Here is an 8,255-nt window from a genome sequence, read left to right on the forward strand (position 1 = left end):
GTCAGATAATGACAAAGAAACTGTCTTTTCTACATATATATGGACCAAAATGAACTCAAAAAGACTTATAAATGAATATCAGTCCATCGCTTTTCTCCATATTCATTTATATGTAACCCACACATTTGACTATCATGTTTAATCACTTATTGTGTATGTTTTTTTTAATAACTATTGGATAGCTTAAGGATACATATTCATGTTTGGTGTGTATGTTTTTGAATCTGTTAGCTTGAAACAGTCCTGACCATCAGTTATTTGTCAAATGTATCATATTCTTGTTATAGAAATCATGTCCAAAATTAGACCCTGCAAGAGCGGGAAAATTCGGACCACATGCTTGAAAAGATAACATATGATTTATGATACCCCCGAGCCAAGACAATATCTGATTGGTTAAGACAACATTTGAGGTGTGGCCAACAGGCCAGTTTAAATACTTAGGACATCATAAATGTTTGCTTTTAGTCTTTAGCTATGCTTCTGCTATTAGTCATGTCTGCTTTTAGTTTTAGCTCTGCTTTTGCTATCAGTCATGCCTGCTTTTAGCTTTGCTTCTTAGCTTTAAGCCAAGCTGTTTGTCATCACTGTTCTTTGAGCGCAGTTCCAGCGTGCTTCAGCCTGCACGCCTGCTGCTACTTAGCCACGATCAGAAGAAACACCACCTAGTCTCGTCAAACTTTACTTCTTTTCTTTTCCGTTTGAGAGTTTCATTCTGAGTTAAGTTTTGTAACGTCGAGTTCAACTTCAACCAGCCACACAACTCTGCATCTTCAGCCAACGCCCAACCACGGGCTTCCCAAGACGTCACTTCAGCGACTACTGAACTTCCAGCCAATCAGCGACATCGGAAACCCCGTTTCAACAACATCAAAGGGACACCTTTACACAGGCAATGTACCTTCAGACATTTGTACTGGTGTATCTAATATAATTTTAACCTAATTGAGGAAATGATTCCCTTTGAGCTAAATTGACCTGTTTCCCTTACAATAATATTTAACATATAATGTTAGCTTTTAGAATAGGTATCGTGACTAAAATATTTTAAAATGCTATTAAAATAATAATCAGAATTAATTTCATATAAAAAATAATTTTTTTTTTTAACCTTTTTCAACCATTTAGCATTAAACATTTTAAACATTGTTTCGTTAAAACAACTGACCTTATTTCAACCATATTTCAACATTGAAGGTTGGTTGTGTGCCAGCTGTTTTTCAACGTTCAGTTTTAAACGTTTTATCAACGTTGTTTCAACGTTGAAACCACAACTGACCTTATTTCAACCATATTTCAACGTTGAAGGTCACTCATGTGCCGGATGGGTGGGTACTCACCAAAAGAATTTTTACATCTTATAAGATTTTCAAAATGTGATAGACCACAAACATGAGGATAAAAAAATCCTAGATTTAAGCGTTTTGATCCTATAGTGTATGGTGTGCCATGATGTGACAAAGACAGCACACCCCACACAAACAGATTTTCAACCAGAGTCTCGGGTGTGAACACAGGAAATCTCGCGAGATTTCAGAATAAGCATGACGGACACTTTTAGCACACCGCACACCAAGGGAAAATCTGATAAAATAATCTGTAGAAGAAGATAATCGGGACCATGAAGATAATCGGGACATAGCTAGGATTGTCGGAAGGGGCGAAATCGGCCCAAAATCAGCCCGATTATCTTTTAGTGTGTACCCAGCATTAGTCGCAAAAGAGCGACTAATGGGACTGAGTCTGGAGCCCTGAGTTGCCCAGCTCCCCCTGTAAATGATCTAGTACCCCATCAGCACCTGTTAAAAAATTACATGATGGCACCGTCCCTGGTCCATTTATGTATTTTTGAAAAAGCGGAAATTAAGTTATTCAAACTCTAAACCCTAAAAAAAAAAAATAACAAAACGAGTTGCGCAATGTCCCCACCACTTTTCAAAGCAAAGTTACGCCACTGTTACAGACACAGAGTCAGAAGCACCAGAGACTGTCATTGCAAAGTTGGAACTGCCCCACATTATATAAACATTAAAGTTACAAAGTTGACCTGCTCTTATCATCTGATCATGGTTGTATTCGTGAAAAGTATGTTTTGCTAACCTTGGATCATATCACTTCTAAACTGGCAGGGGCAACAGTCTTTTCTAGCCTCGACGCTGCCAGTGGTTTCTGGCAGATACCGTTAGACGATGCTAGCAAGATGTTGACTACTTTTATAACTCCCTTCAAGAGGTACTGTTTCCGTCGCTTGCCATTTGGCATAACTAGCGCTCCAGAGATATTTCAGAAACGCATGAGTGAGCTACTTCGGAACGTCGAGGGAGTATGCTGCTATATGGACGACATCTTAGTATATGGTCGTACTAATGAAGAACATGACCATAGACTTGATGAAGTACTGAAGGATATCCATGCCTCAGGACTGAAGCTGCAGAAGGAAAAAAGCCTTTTTGGTCAGAAGGAATTGGGTTTTGTTGGACATTGTCTCAGTCAAGAGGGCATTAGACCCAATCCAGAAAAGGTCCGTGCTATCCGGGACCTCAGCAAACCCCAAAATGTGACCGAGTTAAAACGGATGCTTGGCATGATTAATTACCTTTGCCGTTACCTGCCACACAGTGCTACTGTGTTACAGCCATTGAATGAGCTACTGAGAGCTGTCAATCTGCGAGTCTACTTTAGCCAACAAGGGTTTCTGAGTGAGTCTGCAGGGCTTCTCCTGCATGGGACAAGAATCATAATCCCAATCAAAATGAGGGATGAAGTTCTTGCTCGAATTCATGAAGGCCACCAAGGACTAAGTAAGTGTTGTGAGTGGGCACGCCTGTCAGTGTGGTGGCCAGGCATCAGCTCTGATCTAAAATGTAAAGTGAACCAGTGCCAGTTGTGCCAGATTAATAAGCCCACTCAACGCAAGGAGCCATTGCTGGTGACAGAGTTACCCCCAGGCCCTTGGAGACACCTTGGGGTAGATCTCTGCGAAACAGGTGGACATCAATTCCTTGTTGTAGTGGATTATTATTCAAGATTTATTGAAATAGCCCATTTGGTTGACATGACAAGCAGAAGAGTGATTGGCAAACTAAAGAGCATGTTTGCACGTTTTGGCATTACGGGAAAGGCTGTGCTCTGACAATGCTCGACAGTTTACATCAGTCGAGTTTAAAAAATTTGCAGAACAATATGGTTTTGTTCACGTTACATCCAGTCCACACTACCCACAATCGAAAGGAGAAGCTGAGAGGGCCGTTCAGACAGCAAAGGAGATATTAAAGCAAGATGACCCTTTCTTGGCCCTTCTTGCGTATAGGGCAACTCCAATAGCAGTTACAGGGTGTAGTCCATCGCAGCTTCTCATGGGAAAGCACCTCCGGACTACAGTTCCAGTGATGTCAAGTAACTTGGTCCCTAAATGGCCTGACTTGAAAAGAGTGGAAGTTAAGGATCGCAGAGCCAAGGATTCTTACAGATACTTCTTCAATCGATGGTATGGTGCTAGATCCTTATTACCACTATCTCCTGGGGACTCAGTGCGCCTAAAGCTGGATGGTGAAAAGGAGTGGATGACGAAAGGGATCGTAAGTCGTCAAGCTGAACAGCCTAGGTCATACTATGTGTCAACTGACTACGGAGAATTTTGCAGGAATCGTAAACATCTCCAAGCCATTCCAGGGGATACTGTTATACAACATGAACAAGATCTACCAAGCTGCACAAAAGATGAGGAAAGTAACCTACCTGGCGTTCCAAGTGAGCAATTACCCGAGGCGAATCAAGGAACGTCAATGTCAATGTCAATGTCACCTTTATTTATATAGCGCTTTAAACAAAATACATTGCGTCAAAGCAACTGAACAACATTCATTAGTGTCAATAATGCAAAAATGATAGTTAAAGGCAGTTCATCAGTGGATTCAGTTATGTCATCTCTGTTCAGTTAAATAGTGTTTGTGCATTTATTTGCAATCAAGTCAACGATATCGCTGTAGATGAAGTGTCCCCAACTAAGCAAGCCAGAGGCGACAGCGGCAAGGAACCGAAACTCCATCGGTGACAGAATGGAGAAAAAAACCTTGGGAGAAACCAGGCTCAGTTGGGGGGCCAGTTCTCCTCTGACCAGACGAAACCAGTAGTTCAATTCCAGGCTGCAGCAAAGTCAGATTGTGCAGAAGAATCATCTGTTTCCTGTGGTCTTGTCGTGGTGCTCCTCTGAGACAAGGTCTTTACAGGGGATCTGTATCTGGGGCTCTAGTTGTCCTGGTCTCCACTGTCTTTCAGGGATATAGAGGTCCTTTCTAGGTGCTGATCCAGCATCTGGTCTGGATACGCACTGGATCCGGGTGACTGCAGTGACCCTCTGATCTGGACACAGACTGGATCTGGTGGCCACGTTGACCTCGGAACAAGAGAGAAACAGACAAATATTAGCGTAAATGCCATTCTTCTAATGATGTAGCAAGTACATAGGGTGTTATGGGAAGTGTTTCCGGTTCCGGTTTACCTAATTAATGCAGCCTAAAAATCCTTTAACGGATTTGGATAATAAAAGCATATTAGTATGTTATGTGTATGCCAGGTTAAAGAGATGGGTCTTTAATCTAGATTTAAACTGCAAGAGTGTGTCTGCCTCCCGAACAATGTTAGGTAGGTTATTCCAGAGTTTGGGAGCCAAATAGGAAAAGGATCTGCCGCCTGCAGTTGATTTTGATATTCTAGGTATTATCAAATTGCCTGAGTATTGAGAACGTAGCGGACGTAGAGGATTATAATGTAAAAGGAGCTCATTCAAATACTGAGGTGCTAAACCATTCAGGGCTTTATAAGTAATAAGCAATATTTTAAAATCTATGCGATGCTTGATAGGGAGCCAGTGCAGTGTTGACAGGACCGGGCTAATATGGTCATACTTCCTGGTTCTAGTAAGAACTCTTGCTGCTGCATTTTGGACTAGCTGTAGTTTGTTTACTAAGCGTGCAGAACAACCACCCAATAAAGCATTACAATAATCTAACCTTGAGGTCATAAATGCATGGATTAACATTTCTGCATTTGACATTGAGAGCATAGGCCGTAATTTAGATATATTTTTGAGATGGAAAAATGCAGTTTTACAAATGCTAGAAATGTGGCTTTCTAAGGAAAGATTGCGATCAAATAGCACACCTAGGTTCCTAACTGATGACGAAGAATTGACAGAGCAACCATCAAGTCTTAGATAGTGTTCTAGGTTATTACAAGCAGAGTTTTTAGGTCCTATAATTAACACCTCTGTTTTTTCAGAATTTAGCAGTAAGAAATTACTCGTCATCCAGTTTTTTATATCGACTATGCAATCCATTAGTTTTTCAAATTGGTGTGTTTCACCGGGCTGCGAAGAAATATAGAGCTGAGTATCATCAGCATAACAGTGAAAGCTAACACCATGTTTCCTGATGATATCTCCCAAGGGTAACATATAAAGCGTGAAGAGTAGTGGCCCTAGTACTGAACCTTGAGGTACTCCATACTGCACTTGTGATCGATAGGATACATCTTCATTCACTGCTACGAACTGATGGCGGTCATATAAGTACGATTTAAACCATGCTAATGCACTTCCACTGATGCCAACAAAGTGTTCAAGTCTATGCAAAAGAATGTTGTGGTCAATTGTGTCAAACGCAGCACTAAGATCCAATAAAACTAATAGAGAGATACACCCACGATCAGATGATAAGAGCAGATCATTTGTAACTCTAAGGAGAGCAGTCTCCGTCTGTTCCTTCCTTAGAACCTACGGCAGTTGTGCTTCATACTCCACAACATGTAGTGTCGCCCAAGACCACACGTTGTGACTTTTATTTTTCTCCTTTCTTGTCTAATTAATGCATTACAGAGACATTATTTGTGGAAAGATTCATTTTGCATAATGTTTTACGTTTGTGATATAATCAGCAGTAAAATTTTACTTTTGATTTAATTTTGTTTGTTTAAAAGTGACATACTTTTCCAAAAAGGGGGAAGATGTGATAAATATATGCGTTTGTAACAAGCTTCTTATTGGTTATTACATATGTGTATTTACATAAACGGAAGTGTTCAGTAAAACATATCTAACAACCGATGTACAAGTCTAGCGTGGTTACTGACAAATATCATAATCAACTGCGGGCAGCAGATCCTTTTCCTATTTAGCGCCTAAACTCTGGAATAACCTACCTAACATTGTTCGGGAGGCAGACACACTCTGTCCATTTAAATGTAGATTAAAAACAGATCTCTTTAACCTGCCTTACACATAATACACTAATACACTAACACATTTCTAATATTCAAATCCATTAAAGGATTTTTACACTGCATTAATTAGGAAAACCGGAACTGGGAACACTTCCCGTAACACAAGACGTACTTGTTACATCGTTAGAAGAATGGAATCTTCGCTAATATTAGTCAGTTTCTCTCTTATTCCGGGGTCACCGTAGACAGCAGATCCAGTCTGTATCCAGTTCAGATGGTCACTGCAGTTGGTTCAGTTGATGGATCAGTACCTAGAGAAGACCTCTACAGTCCTGAATGTCAGCGGAGATCCGGACAACTAGATGAGCCCCAGAGACAGAGCAACAGTCAAGACCTTGTCTCCTAGACGGCCACCAGAACAAGACCATTTTGTGGAGTTTTGGTTCCTCTGGCTTGCTTAGTTGGGGACACTTAATTTCCAGCGATATCGTCGACTTAAACTGAACTGAGCTGGATTCAGTGATGGACTGTCCTTTTGCATTATTGACACAATATTTTCCTATTTAATGCTGTTCAGTTGCTTTGATACAATCTATATTGTTAAAAGTGCTATATAAATAAAGATGACTTGACTTGACACTGGCCCGGGCCGTCAGGAATTGTGGGTGGGGGGAGTGAATGTACAGTTCTCTCTCCACCCTCAATACTACGACTTAGGTGCCCTTGAGCAAGGCATCGAACCCCCAACTGCTCCCCGGGCGCCGTAGCATAAATGGCTGCCCACTGCTCCGGGTGTGTGCTCACAGTGTGTGTGTGTGTGTGTTCACTGCTCTGTGTGTGTGCATTTCGGATGGGTTAAATGCAGAGCACAAATTCTGAGTATGGGTCACCATACTTGGCTGAATGTCACTTCACTTCACTTCACTGTAGGCTTCTCTCACAGGAAACAGTCCTCCATAAAATGCACTGCACACATCTAAATATTTGGGTTGAATTGTTCTGGAACAGTGTTGTAAATACAACTTAACCACTGATTTTTAGTTGCGTCTTCTTTTGGAAGTAGCTTAGTTTTTACAATGAAACACACAGCATCTCCACAACATGGCAGAAGCGGCAACAGCAAGAATAAAAGTTACGTCTTCTTTCTTGCGTGAACTTTTGGGCGTCATTATGCACATTCTCCCACATTATTACTTAGACATGTGGGGGCGTTTAAAAGTGCATTAATGCCACCTATCTCTCTCAATTAGGATGGTCCAAATCAATAAATGGTCCATTTGAGAGATAGGTGACAGTAATGCACTTAAGTCCGCGATTTGCTATAAACCAAGATGACACATCACGAACCTGCTGCTGAGAACGTGCTCAGGAGAGTTCTAACAGTTCAGACATTGCATGAATCAGAGGGAAAAAACTATATACTGTTCAGTTTATGGATCAGACTGATCGTTTTGTGTCTTTACACATCAGTGTATCTTCTCAATCCATAGGGTTTAACTTGGTTTTGTTTGTGTATTTTTGTTTTGTTCTATTGTATGTTTTAGCCGTGATTCCCATTCACATCCATTATAAGACTGACAGATTGCAACGGTTTGTGTTAAAAATCTCTGTTTGCGCTCTTCTGAAGAAACAAAGTCACCTACATCTTGGATGCCCTGGGGAGTAAGCAGATAAAAATAAAATTTTCATTTTTGGGTAAACTATTCCTTTAAATTTCATAAAGAAAATCTTTGGATTTGAGACTTTAGTATTTGGAACTTTACAGATCTTCTTTATGCACCAAGAGCTTGTAACACTAAAAACAGAAAGGAAAATTTTAAATTGCATTATATGACCCCTTTAACATGTCTCACTTCCTGTTAGAAACCAGTGAACAGATGACCGTGGGACTATTCACAGCTTTTGTCAGTGGTTAGATGTTAATCTGTCTTGAAAATAATATTTTAGTATCATTTACAAACACATATGCACATTTAACTTCTTGTCTAAATCGGTCAATTTGATTCAGCGGAGACCCCGCTAAGCTTTCAAGTATC

The sequence above is a fragment of the Carassius carassius genome, chromosome 9 (genome assembly GCF_963082965.1).
Source record: "Carassius carassius chromosome 9, fCarCar2.1, whole genome shotgun sequence".
NCBI classification, from domain to species: domain Eukaryota; kingdom Metazoa; phylum Chordata; class Actinopteri; order Cypriniformes; family Cyprinidae; genus Carassius; species Carassius carassius.